This window comes from Eubalaena glacialis, chromosome 16 (genome assembly GCF_028564815.1).
Source record: "Eubalaena glacialis isolate mEubGla1 chromosome 16, mEubGla1.1.hap2.+ XY, whole genome shotgun sequence".
NCBI classification, from domain to species: Eukaryota; Metazoa; Chordata; class Mammalia; order Artiodactyla; family Balaenidae; genus Eubalaena; species Eubalaena glacialis.
The window spans coordinates 24,969,833-24,985,172 of record NC_083731.1 but is presented as its reverse complement, the minus strand read 5'-3'; the positions used below and the strand labels follow the sequence as shown (position 1 = coordinate 24,985,172).

General features: G+C 35.1%; 1 pseudogene; it reads left to right on the top strand.

Moving 5' to 3' along the window:
- The window catches only part of LOC133076339 (protein enabled homolog), a 153,299-nt pseudogene that overhangs the window by 31,231 nt on the left and 106,728 nt on the right, over positions 1-15,340 (top strand).

Genomic DNA, 15,340 nt, shown 5'->3' with positions numbered 1-15,340 from the left:
GATAAAGCTTTTTTGAACATTCATGCATTTGTGTTTTTGTTGATGATTGTGTTTTCATTACTCTTGGCCTCATATCTAGGAATAAGATTGATGAATCATATGTTAAATGTACACTTAACATTATAAAAAATTGACAAAGTGATTTCCTAATATGGTGTAATATTTTACACGACAATCAGAAATGAATAAAATTTCCAGTTAAACTGATCATTGTCAGAACTTGATATTGTTATTGGATTTGATTTTAACATCCTGGTGGGATACCCTGTCTTGTTACACACAGATTTTATTTTGATGGTCATATATAAAATTCTAGTAAATCTACACTGCATATCTTTCTAGTTCTCCTTTCTACTAGCCAAATACATTCATTCATGGTCCAACCACACATTCTATACATGATTTCAATATTTGGTTTTATTACGTCTTTGATTGATTTATTTTCTTTCCGTATGATTGCCTAATTTTCATCTTCCTGTCAAATGCAAATGAATTATCAAATAGCAAGTCCACGTCTCTTGGGAATTCTTCCTTTGTTGACCAAATAAAAAGAAATAACTCCATCATAGCCTTAAAGCAGTAATTTTTAAAGTATCATACCAAGATCCGCAGCATAAGCATAACTTGAGACCATGTTAGAAATTCAAATTGAGAACTCTGAGGGTGGGGCCAATCAATCTAATTTAAACAATTCCTCCAGATAATTCCAATGCTTGTTAAAGTTTGACAGCCTTTTTCCTTTTTTTATAAAATTACTACCTGATATTTTGTATGGCAGTTTATGAATCTGTTTTATTCAATAGACAATGAGCTTATTAAAACTAGGAACTACAGTTATTCATTTTTGTACCTCTCATAACACCAAGGACGAAGCTTTGTACAGCATAGAAAATCAATGATTGCTTGCTGAATTAAATCATACTGAAAGGTGAAACAAATTATTTTTTTTTGCTTTATCGAGTACTGAATAAATGAAGTTTGTTTTAAAATCGATGTCCTTTGCTTAAACTTTATTCTTAGTTAATCCCTCAAAATAAATGCAATCAGGAATATCAAAAGACATATGTTTACTTTTGATATTTAACTGAGACATTTTAAAACTAGAAATTTCCTCTCTTTTTTATCTTTACTCATTAAGTCTGACTCTTTTGGAAGGGGAGGTATCTATATTCAGAGACAGTAAATATTAAAAAAAAAGAATTTTACTTTCTAAAAAGCAATTTTATGTCCTTTTCTTTTGAAGGCAATTGCTGTCTTCTCCTTGGAATAATTCTTTTAGTTAATCAGGGTTGTGGTGTTATTATATTCATCCTCTTCATTGTTGTTGATTAGTTGGTTGGTTTCCAGAAGGAATCCAATTTATCTGATTATTTACATAGGAGGAATAATTGGTATACCCTGACTCCACTGAAGGCTCAAGTGTATACTCTTTAACAATTCTCTTAGCCATAAAAAAGAATGAAATAATGCCATTTGCAGCAATATGGATGGACCTAGAGATTATCATACTAAGTGAAGTACGTCAGAAGGAAAAAGACAAATACCACATGGTATCACTTATAGGTGGAATCTAAAATATGACACAAATGAACCTATCTATGAAACAGAAACAGACTCACAGACATAGAGAACAGACTTATGGTTGCCAAAAGGGAGGAGTTATCGGGGAGGGATGGATTGGGAGTCTGGGGTTAGCAGATGCAAACTATTATATATAGGATGAATAAACAACAAGGTCCTACTGTATAGCACAGGGAACTATATTTAATATCCTGTAATAAACCATAATGGAAAAGAATATGAAAAAGAATGTGTATATATATATATATATATATATATATATATATATGTATAACTGAGTCACTTTGCTGTACAGCAGAAATTAACACAACATTGTAAATCAATGATACTTGAATAAAAATAAAAAACCTTCTTTCCCATTACTATTTGAAGACCACTTTTAAAGGTGCATGATCTTGCCAGAGTTCTGAATTATTACAGTTATGATTCTACTGACATCTCCCATTACAGGAAAATGTCACACTCAAAATAACAAGAAGGTCTTCTATTTTTTATGTACATGCTGTAGACAAGCAGTAATCAAAACACCTTTTAAGTTAATTTTTTTCTCATCACACCCCATTTTAGTTCAGATGTTATAGCACTATGTTAGTAAGCATATAGTTCCTATTAGATTTAAGTATTTCTGCACACAAACTCATATAATGTAAATTTGTTGACTCTTTCAATGGATTCTTCCAGATGAGGCTAATTTTTAAAAGTGAAAATTAGAAAAAATGTTTAGTAACAGACTGCATCTATGCACTGCTGTGATCAATCTCATTTACTTCTGAGGAATTTTTTTTTTTATCATTAAAAAAATCTACGTAAGTGATTCATTTTATTCAAGTTCTTATTCTGGCCAAAAAGAAAAAAATTGAGGCTAAATTTGGCATCTCACTAAAGGTTGAAATAAACCATCTATGGTTAATGATGCTATAATTGGCACTAAAATTAGGTATGCATCAGAAGCACAGGGCTACAAGATGACCAGACTTACTGAGTCAATACCTAAGTAGATAATACTGCTACAAACAAGATAACTGATAATGAAATCAATATGTTCTGTAACAAAAAATACTGATACTGGGCTTCCCTGGTGGCGCAGTGGTTGAGAATCTGCCTGCTAACACAGAGGACACGGGTTCGAGCCCTGGTCTGGGAATATCCCACATGCCGCGGAGCAACTAGGCCCGTGAGCCACAACGACTGAGCCTGCGCATCTGGAGCCTGTGCTCCGCAACAAGAGAGGTCACGATAGTGAGAGGCCCGCGCACCGTGATGAAGAGTGGCCCCCGCTTGCCGCAACTAGAGGAAGCCCTCGCACAGAAACGAAGATCCAACACAGCCAAAATAAATAAATAAATAAATAAATAAATAATAATTAAAGGTGCTAATAATTAAAAAAAAAAACAAAAAAACAGTAGGCAGGTACCTAAGTTACCAAGCTCCACTAGACTCTGCCCAAGAGTGTAGAATCAGACTTCATTAAAAAAAAAAAAAAAAAAAATACTGATACAAATCAATATATCAACAAAGCATTTGTTTGCACTGCATTTGGCACTGTTGCAATTAGAGTACTTATGATATATTAGAACTACTGTATTACTGTGATGGACTAATTTTTTTAAAGTTTCACATTATCTACGTTTTACATGTATATAAAAATATTATATATATACACATATATATATTTGTTGATACTCTCTTTAACTTAATCCTAATGTTAATAAGCCACTGGTTAAATAAATCTGAAATAAGTTTCTTTGTAACCAGTACCCACCAAACATGACAGGCAGTATTTCAACAATAAGTTCACAAGTCAATCATTCAATAGTTTGCAAATCAATCAAAAATGTTTGGTCATTTGATTATTTTATTTTTAAAGTACTGCTCCATAACTACCTCTTTTGGGTGCTCTGGATGGCACTAAGGAAGCATTATTTGTTGTCCTAGACCTCAAGTATTTACACCTTGTCTTGGAGGTCCTAAAGAACAGAAACAAAGTAATAGAATGGATATATTTCAATTCCTAAGGCAACTGATTCAGAATTGAAAATGTGACAATAGATAAGTTAAATTTAGTTTCTAATCCTCAATAAAACCTTAAACATGTCTTATACTTTAATAAATATGTATCTTATTTTGGAAGTTTTTCTCTTCATCAATCAGTGTAATGTTAAACACAGGAGCGTCAATGTTTCAGAAAAAAACTGGAAATTTTAATTTTTAAAAATGTACTTTTTAAGCTTCTGTCTCAAGCTACCTCTTCAACAATAAAGCACATAACAAGGTGAGTGAGCTTTTCGTATGTCCCCAGTTCATATTTTCTAGCATTGTGTTTAGAACATACACACCGATAATTATAGCCAGTTACCTGGTTTCCTACCTACACTGACTTGATCGAAGTAAGAGAAGCAACAGCTCTCAAACTTGTAGGCTTCACATAATGTGGTTACCAAATAAATGAACTCATACAGATACAAGTAAAAATTTCCGTCCTTTGTTCACATCCTTGGCCCAACCCAGCTTAGTACCCAGTGACCCCTCAAGCCCTGTGCTTTGGCTCTCGCCATCATCAGACCATTCAAATGTGGTGAACTGCATGGCCTTTTTTATTATAGCTTAGTGAAGAAAGTTGCTGTCTGGCATTACTTTCTGGTTTTACTGTCCATGAACTCTTGGTTGGTTCTGTTGTTTCTATTTTTTTGTTGTTGTTGTTTGTTTTTAACAGGCACCCTTTTAAAAATAAATATAATTATTTCTAAAACTCCCTTAGTCCAATTTTTATATGATACTTTATTCTGTCAAATATGCAATTATCAAGGCTTCAAGGAGCTGTCAGGGTCCTAGGGAAGACAGATATCTGATTCTATGCTACGAGGTGGTTAAAATTATATGGAAGATCAAAAAAGGGACTATTAAATCTACTTATTGACATAGAAAAATCAATATTTTCTTCTAAGGAAAGTATTTTTAAATAGCTGAGCTTTGCAAGTTTGTGTGTATGTGTTATAGTTGCCAATGATGGGTTTGTGAAACAGTTACCAATGTTGTGACTTGAAGAAATAATTTTAATCCCATTCGAATATATATTACCCTCTACATCACAAGGAATTTGTATGTATTGATTACATAACATAGATATGCCAGTTGTGAATGTGAACGTTTTCATAGTATTTTGTTTAGAATGTTGTAAATATCTAGAGTTTTAAAACATTTAAATGTATAGAATTTTTAGAAACTATTATAAAATATTTGTAGAGTATATCAGTGTTATTCTTACATGTGTAATTTATATTCATTCTTTAAACATATATTTATTGAGCAGGTACTTGTGTGAAGCACTATTTTATTTGTCTTGTGGGCATTAGATTTGGATATTGGGGTTTTGTGGGAGAAATACAGATAATGAATTTATGAATGCATTTCCATTTACGATCATCATAACTAGTTAAAAGAAAATAAATCAGTAAGAAGTAATAAAGAGTGGAGGGAACGTGTATTTATTCTAAATGTGATGCTGAGACAGGGACAACAGAAAGTAGTTATACAGAAACTTTGATATTATGCAAATTTAAAGCCTTGAGGCAGAGGAAATCTTGATATGTACAAGAAACTGAACATGGGCCATATGAGTAAGGAATGCAGAGACCAGGTGGCAGTAAAAAACAAGGCTGAACAAAGTCATCGAAGCAATGAAAAAAATGGTCAAATTTTCTTCTAACTGCAACAGGAACCTTTCTGAGGGCTTAAGGAAGTGGGTGATATTACTCAATTTGTATTATAAAAAGACAATTTACTGGGCCATATGAATAAATTCAGCCTGATAAAACTTTGTCCTTCTGCCATTATCTCTCTCTTAATATACATTCTCACACATATTCCACAGCTAAATGTCTGCATAAATTAGAAAAATCATGCAGTTGTTTTGGACTATGGGCACCTCTTCGTAAGTCAATGTTTGTAGTTCACTTTTCGAGACCTGCTTGGGCTTGAGTCTCCTTACAGGTAGAAGCACAGAAGGGTGGTGAGGGTTGGTCCTGAAGAAAACCTGCAGTGTCTTGTTAGGCAGCTACCTCAGGGAAGGTCATTACAGATTATTCAGGCAAAAGTGAGTCAACAAACAGGGTTGAAAGAGCTGTTTCTACTGGCCGAGGAGACGCAGCAGAATTTAGGGGTCCAATGGCCCCAGCTTCATCAGAATCTGCCCATGTCTCTATTCTGACTTTCAGGATCCCATTTCTTCCCAATCAATGCCCTCAACTTAACAGAAGATACCCTGTATGGTTGGGAGATTCAAATTAGATTGTAATTCAGTCACTTGTATGATGAGACTCTAGATTTGGTTTTGAGAAACTTCAGCTCTGTGGCTATGGGAGATAAAGGTTTCTTTCTGGACAGATATAAAACCTTTCAGGTCATATATGTTGAGCTTGAACTGGGAATTTTAAGCCTTGAGTTCATTCTTTTCTTTCCCAACTTATCCCCGTACAATTATGAGCAACCAGCCAATCTCATTATACTAGTTAGTTTGACAAAATTGTTCTAAGATATCAGATATATGGTCAACCAGAACCTTACTTTCATAAGTACTGATATTTGATTAAGAGTATTCAATGATGATACAACACAAAACAGAAAACACACACACACACACACACACACACACCCCACAAAAACTCTCTTTTAAATACACAATGCTGGGTCAATTGAATATCCACACTGGACAAAAAAGATAAGAGAAAAAATCTGAGATGAGTGTTTGATCACTGCCTTAAATCATATGTATAAACGAATTCCAGTAAGACTGTAGACCTAGATGTGAAAGGCAAAACAATAAAGCTATTAGAAGACAGCATAGCTAAATATCTTCAGGACTGTGGTGCAGTCTCCCAACGACACAAAGGAACTAACCATAAGAGGAAGGACGGATAAACCAGACTACATTAATTCTAAGAACTGTTCATTTATAGACACTGTTAAAATGCTGGGAACAGAAACCACAGAAATAGGAAGAATCTATTTTTCAGTACATTAGTATTCAAAATATATAGAGAACTACAAAGCAGTAAGAAAAATAGGGACAAAAAGAAATATCTAAATGACTAACAAATCTATGAAGTGGTGCTCAACCTAAATAGTCATAGGGGTACTGCAAATTAAAACCACAGTGAGAGAGTTCTGCACAACCAGAATGCCTAAAATTGAGAGAAGCAGTAAAAAGCTAAAACGAAAGAAAACTGACAATACGAAATATTGTAAAGGATGGAATTTTCATACACTGCTCTTGAGAGTGTAAATTAGTACAATCTCCATAAAAAGTCTTTCACATATTCTACTAAAGATAAACATGCATTTATTTTATGAGCCAGCATATTCACCCTGAGAATGTGTCCATCAGAAAAGCCGTCACTCTCTACAAAAGACATGCACGTGAATGTTTTTGAAATATTATTCAGAAGACTCCCAAAAGACATCTCTCATGTCCATTTGTAGAATGGATAAACAAATTGGGATATATTTATATAATGAAATGTTGTAAAGCAATGAAAATAAATCAATTATACCTATACATAACAACATGAATACCTTTCACAAGCATAATGTTAAGCCAAGAAGCCAGGTGTAAAAAGTACATCCTGCATGATTCCTTTTGTATATAATTCAAAACATGCATTAGCAGTGATGACAATGATTACTTTGGGGGATAGGGGAGGTAGTAGTGATGAGGAAGGGCACAAAAGGAGGTGTTTGACATACTGTAATATGCTTGGCCTAGGTAATATTTACATAAGCGTGCTCACTTTTTGATAATTCAATGAGCTATATACATACGTGCCTTTTATCTTTTTCTGGATGTGTCTTGTACTTCAACTTAAAAAGTTAAATGAAAATACTCATGCTAACCATGGAAAAGAAATAGGTCCTTAACGCTTTAAAAGATAGTTCAGTGAAAACAATCAAGATTACATTTGCATGTATTTATCCAATAGAAAAAAGGGAAGATTTTGAAGAATACCTCATTCAAATCGTATTTTTGGAAAAAAAAAAAAAAGAGAGAGAGAGAGAATTCAGTGATGATATTTTGCCTACCTCTGTTGCTGCTTCACATTATGGACTCTCAGTGCCTTCTTTACCACTGGAAATAGAATCATGAATGCCTTTAAATCTCATCAGAGTAGAGAACCAATTCCGGAAACCTTGGAACCAATTTAGAACACTCATCCTTAACATTCTGTTCTCCAGAACCACTCTCAGTATCAAAATATGTCACCAGGGTTCTCGAGCGAGAAACAGAAGGGTATGTCTCTGTGTGTGCACGTGTTTGATACCTATTTATATATTCAATTATGTATCTTTAAATGTTTACCTTTTACATATTCAAGCAGTATATACATGTTACATATATTAAATGTTATAAAGTGTATAAAATATATAGTATAAACATATATATAACAGTTAAGAGCCGCACCTTTACAGACGACTTGCACGAGCTGGTGGACCGACCCTGACGCACGCGCGACGGCAGCCGAGGCTTCACGAGCGGCGGAGACGCAGACGCTACGCTACGCCACGCAGGCCACGTCACAGGGTCGGGCCCGGACCGTGGCTCCGGGCGCGTGAGGAGACGGCTGTGAACGCGCCTCAGCCACGGGACAGCGCGTCTGGCCCCAGCACCAGCCCTCTGCCTGCCGTGGCCACTCCCAGGGCAGGAGCTGAGGGCCCTAGCCGAGACCCGCCAGATCCAGAGAGTGCAAAGCCCTCGGAGCCCAGGTAGGCCGAGCCGATCCGGCGCCGGGCCGGTCTAACTGGGAGAGGGGCGCGATGGGAAGTGATGGGCCTGGGGGCCACGCGTGTCTCGTGTCCACTTCACGCTGTGTTGTAACAACTCTCTAAGCATTCTTTTCCGCACAGTTGGAAACACAAATGTAATGCAAGAACAAAAAAAAAAAAATTGGGGGCGAAGAAAAAAAAATATATATACATGCACCTACCTATGTATGTGTTTATGTATGAATGTCTGCTTATACTTTCATTTTTGATAAAATATATATTGAGCCTTTTTGTCATGGGCACCGTGTACCAAGTGAAAACGTCAGGCCAGGACTCTGTCTTTTGAATGCTTGCGTGAGAGTTGAAAAAACAGTCAGCAAGCAGGTGATTACATAAAGTGTATCAGTTTGTAGGCTGGGGGAATAGTATGCTCTGAAAGCTCAGTGGGCAGCCATATAAAACAGCAAAGATGTCAGGATATAACACATTGATCTCTGCTTTTCCTAGATCCCTACAACCTACTTTTACCTAAGGGCATCCTTACTCTGGTTGTTCTATCACCTTGGAAACTGCTTCCCCTAAATAATTGCATAATTCACTCCTTTAGTTCATGCAGACCTCTGCTGAGATACTCATCTCATCAGAGTGCTTTTGCTGGCCACCCTATCTCTTCATGATTCTTTACTCACCTTACCCTAATTTATTTTTCTTCATTACACATGATGTCACTTAATCCTTTGTATGCTTTTGTGTAAGACCCAATAGAGCATGAACTCTATCTGTATTATTAATTGATGAATTTATTCTTAGTTTCTGCAATAAATCTTGACACAGGGTTGGCACTCAAAACAAGTTTGTTGAACAGATGAATCAATATATATAATTTAAAATTTGGAATATGAGTATAAATTAACCTGAGGTGGAGAAAAGGGTGGAGTGAATTTCAGGCAGACAAAAAACTTGAGCCCATAGCCAGACATTCTAGAAAATGTACTTTGAAGCAACTGAACAATATTGAGTAACTGGAGTACTGAATGTAAAGCTAAGGATGGAGGCAACAGGCAAGAGGCAAGGCTGAAGTAATCATCGGTATTAGTTTGGGCAGAAGGGATTGGAAGGGAAAAGACTGAGGCAGATAGGCCAGTTGAGAGATGTGGCAGTAATCTGCATGACAGATGATGGGAGTTGACACTCAGGGAGGTATGGTAAGGTGGAAATTGCACATATAACAATGTTCAGGAAATAGAATTACATACTTTTAAATTAATTTGATTTGGAGGTAAGGAAGAGAACCAGATCAAGAATACAACTTAAATTTCTTGTTTGCAAAATGATGTTATAAAGAGGAGAAGAAACAGGGCAAGAGGTGTGGATTGTGAGTAGTGATTGGAATAGTGGACATTATGAGTTTGAGGTGCCTGTGGAATATCTAACTGGACTCGTCCAGTAAGAAATTTGCTATATGAAGCCGAAGATTGTGCGAGACCTTGGAGCTGGAGATAGACATTTGAAAGCCCGGAAGTGATCATCGATGCCATAGAAATGAATGAGATACATCAGAGAGAATGAATGGAATAAAGTGGATGTGGAGACTCTGGAGATGGGAAGGGAAATAGGCTCCACAGTATGAGTGAAGATTGATTTTATCATAGAGTGAGGAATGTCTCATTATTCATGGGAACTGAAGATAATCTTATGGCTTCTATTTTTTTTTAATATTGGCACTATTCTATATAGTTACGTGATATGCACTAGTCTCACTTAAAATTTTCCTTCTGTCATAACACATTCATATAAAGCACATTCATATAAACCCAGGTGTTTAATGTAGACTTCTTATTATTGAAAATTATGTGACTAAGGACAGGCATCCTTGTATTATTTGTGTCTTGATTTGGCTTTTCCCAGAACCAGATCCAGAGAAAAGAAAATGTGTGAAAGTAGTTTATTTGGGGGGGGTGCAGGCTACATCAGTATGGGAGTGAAGAAGTTAGTAAGGAGAGGAGCTACAGTTAATAATGGGTGCACTATCCATCCTGTTACCATTATGCCTGTCTGAAACTTAATTTCAAGGGGGAAATTCTGGAAAATGGTGTAAAACACATTCCTCAAAATTATACCATCTTAAGAGAGATGTTGTATGTACATAAAAACTCCCATCAGACATTAGTTGAGAGATGATCTTGGAGGTGTTAATTTCTTAACTACCACCAGTCTGCAGTGCACATGGGCAGAGGACCTAAGAGTGGAGAATGCCTCTAGGCAAAGAGATGCTGATGTCAGCACAACACAAGCAAGTGGCAAGACCTAAACTGTCTGGACTGGTCACTGAAGAGCTACAGATAGTTTAAGTCTTTCAGTATTTTTTAATTCATAAGTAGAACCATCCTACTAGCCTGTCACAAATATTTTGTATATAATTGGTTGAATATTTTCAAAATTAATTTTAGATTCAGTAATTATTAAGGCCAATTTTATGCTTTTCTTATGTCTTCAAGAGTGCAAGAGTGACTGTGTATTATATAACCAAAACACTCTCCAGAATGCATATTACCCTTTAAAATTTAGTTGAAATATTAGTGAAATAATATCACATCTTAGGTTAATTATTCTAAAGAAACACATTTTACACATCTTAGGTTAATTATTCTAAAGAAACACATTTTACACATTTTACAGCAATAACCAACATATAAATTCCCTTATACTTGAATTGTTTTGACTACTTTATTTTTATTTATTTATTTTTCTAAAATTTATTTATTTATTTATTTATTATTTTTGGCTGTGTTGGGTCTTCGTTTCTGTGCGAGGGCTTTCTTCAGTTGTGGCGAGCGGGGACCACTCTTCATCGCGGTGCGCGGGCCTCTTACCGTCGCGGCCTCTCCCGTTGCGGAGCACAGGCTCCAGACGCGCAGGCTCAGCAGCTGTGGCCCACGGGCCCAGTTGCTCCGCGGCACGTGGGATACCCCCAGACCAGGGCTCGAACCCGCGTCCCCTGCATTGGCAGGCAGATTCTCAACCACTGCGCCACCAGGGAAGCCCTTGACTACTTTAGAATTACTAAAATGAAGTAAAATTTAGAATAAATTTGCTGTTTCCATAGTTGTTTTATTCCGAGTGTGCCTATTAGCCTAATTTTCTACCCTTCTCAAATCTTCTATGAATTTGACTAATCACAAATATAGTTATTGAATGTATTTTTAAAAATTCTTTAATTTATTTATTTTATTTAATTTTTTTGGCTGCCTTGGGTCTTCATTGCTGTGCGTGGGCTTTCTCTAGTTGTGGTGAGTGGGCGCTACTCTTCACTGTGGTGCGCAGTGTATTTTCAGTTAATTATATAAAAGGGAATCCCATACGGTGCCTGTATATTTTATATTTGCTTTCTGCTGCTGTGTTCATTTATCGGTTCTATTTTTAGCATAAATTTCTATTATATTTATTACATTTAGTTTGTTTCCTAAAAGCATCTTGCCACATGGTTTTTATGTTGTTATATCTTATTTGAGCAACCTCATTTTGTACAGGAAATATAAAAATTATTGGAAAAGTATGGAAACAAATCTTTAACAGCAATTTCCTAAAAACCAGTTTTTCATCTACAATCAATATGGAACTAATCGTTTTATGTTTTATACCCTTTAAGGTATGTTTATATTTAAAAAGTATGCATTTGAACATAACCTTGAAAAAGCTCCGCCTCCTAAAATATGGAGTAATTTTTATGTTTATTATTTTACCTAATATACAATAGATTCTGTAAAACATTTATTAAGATGATAATCAAAAATTTTGTATTTATTTAGGTACCAAGTGTTAATGATGATTGTCTTTAAATTATTTGTATTTGGAATCTTTAGAACTATATTATACAGAAAAAGAGTATTATTTTAGGTTTATAAATTTTCCTGTGTACCACCAAAATTTTGGTAAGGGATCATTACTGTAAAAAAAAATTTTTTTTATTGAGGTCTAATTGATATACCAAAAAATGTACATATTTAATGCATTCAATTTGATGAGTTTGGACACATGCATACACCCTTGTGACAATCATTACAATGAAGGTAATAAGCATATCCAACACCTCCAACTGTTTCCTCTTGCCCTGTGTGTGTGTGTGTGTGTGTGTGTGTGTATTAAGAATACCTACTATGAGATCTACCCTACTGACAAATTTTTCAGGCCCACAATAGATTACCATTAACTGTAGGCACTACATTGTACAGTAGATCTCCAGAATCATTCATTTACATAATTGAAACTTTATACCCATTTAACAGCAACTCCTTGTTCCCCCTACCCCAGCCCCTGGCAACCAGCGTTCTACTCTATGCTTCTATGAGTTTGGTTACTTTAGATTCCTCATATACATGGAATCATGCAGCATTTGTCCTTCCTTCTGTTACTGGCTTATTTCACTTAACATAATGCCAAGTTCATCCATGTTGTCTCAAATGGCAGGGTTTCCTTCTCTTTTAAGGATGAATAACATTGTACATATATGCCACGTGTACTTTATCCGTTCACCCATCAATGGACATTTAGGTTGTTTCCTAAATTTGGCTCTTGTGACTAATGCTCCAGTGAACACGGAGTGCAGATATCTCCTTAAATCCTAATTTCAATTATTTTGGATATGTAGTCAGAAATGTGATTTGTGGATCAAATGGTGATTCTATTTTTATTTTTTTTTGAGGGACCTCTATGCGCCACAGCAACTGCACCAATTTACATTCCCTCCAGGAGTTCCAGTTTCTCCATATCCTTGTCAATACTTCTTATCTTCTGTCTTTTTGATAATAGCCATCCTGATAGGTGTGAGGTGATAGCTCATTTTGGTTTTCATTTGTGCTTCCCTGATGATTACTGATGTTGAATACCTTTTCATATACCTGTTGGCCATTTGTGTGTCTTCTTTGGTGAAATGTCTGTTCTGGTCCTTTACCCGTTTTTCAATCAGTTTATTTGGTTTTTTTTGTTTGTTTGCTATTGAGTTGTCTAAGGTTTATACACTTTTTGGTATAAATCGCTTATCAGATAATATGGTTAGCAAATACTGTCTCCCATTCCATAGGTTGCTTTTTCATTCTGTTGATTGTTTCCTTGATGCTGCAGAAGCTTTTTAGTTGATGCAGTCCCACTTATTAATTTTTGCTTTTGTTGCCTGTGCTGTTGGCGTCATATCCAAGAAAGTATTGCCAAGACCAGTGTCCAAAAGCTTTTCCCCTATGTTTCCTTCTAGGAGTTTTACAGTTTCAGGTCTTACATGCAAGTCTGTAACGCAAATTGAACTGATTTTTGTGTATGGTGTAAAATAAGGTTCCAATTTTTTTTTTTTTTTTGCATGTGGATACCCAGTTTTCCCAACACTATTTGTTGAAGAGACTATCCTTTTCCCATTGTGTATTCCTGGCACGCTTTTTGAGGATCAGTTGACTGTATATATGGTTTTATTTCTGGGGTCTGTATTCTGTTCCGTTGGCCTCTATGTCTGTCTTTATGCCAGTACCATACTTTTAAAATTACTGTAGCACTGTAATATATTTTGAAATCAGGAAATGTGATGCCTCTAGCTTTGTTCTTCTTTCTCAAGATTTCTTTGGCTATTTGAGGTCTTTTGTGGTTGTGTATGAATTTTAGAATTGTTTTTCTATTTCTATAAAAAATGTCATTGGGATTTTGATGGCTATAGCATTGAACCTATAGATTCAATATGATAACCACATTAACAGACTGAAGGATAAAAATTACACAGTCATCTCAATAGATGCAGAAAAAGCATTTGACAAAATTCAGTATCAATTCATGACAAAAACTCTCAATAAATTAGGTGTAGAAGGAATTTACCTCAACATAATTGAGTCATGTATAACAGGTCCACAGCTAACAGAATATTCAGCCATGAAATATCTTTGAAAATTTGAAATCTTTTCCTCTAAGATCTGGAGCAACTCATGGATGCATACTCTACAGCTTCTAATCAACATAGTACTGGATGTCCTAGGTAGAGTAAGAAAAAAAAGGCATGCAAATTGGAAAGGAAAAAGTAGAATTTTGTCTGTTTGCATATAGCATGATCTTATATATAGAAAACCCTGAAGATTACACACACACACACACACACACACACACACACACAAACTGCTAGAACTAACAGATGAATTCAGTAAAGTTTCAGGAAAAAAAATCAACATAGAAAAATGCTTTGCATTTCAAATACTCCAACAGTGAACTATCTGTAAAGAAATTTAAGAGGTCAGTTCAAAATATGATCATACTAATACTGAGAAGTCAGTAAGCTATTAAACTGTAAACTGAATTTTTAAAAATATACTTAAGAATATTTTTGTTAATTAATGTTATGCTGGGCAATTTTTGCTATGATTATATTATAGCAAAATGCTGTTGCCTTCAGAAAGTCATAATCAAGGAATGAACCATACAACTGAGTGAATCACACAAATAATCTTACATAATTAGACATGCTTCTTGTGGTTAAGTGTCAGTTTTTCTGTTCAGTCTGTTTTCTTAGCCTATGGTTCCATCGTAGACTTCTTAAACATAGTTCTGATCATTCGGAAATTCCTTGTGATTTATATTTCATTGGATTTGACTCATGAGTATTAGCTGTAGATGTTCAGATTGGAAATGAAACATAATGAAATATAGAGAACTTTCATAATATAGCAATTACAATTCTATATATTAATAATTAAAATATCAAATTATATTCAAACCATTGAACTAGAGAAGACATAAGAAAGGAGTGTATTTATAGTAATCATCAGAATGTGATATGTTTTTGTTATTAATTGTAGAGTGGTATTTTCCATCTTGGACATCAGTTGAATGGATATAAATTGTAGCATTGTTTATAATAGGTTAATAAACAAATACCTCTGTTGAACATTGAGCACTTAAATAAGGCGTGAATAGAAGACATGGAATCTTCAATTTAGGTTATAGTTAGAAATGTTAACAATTTCCATATATGTGG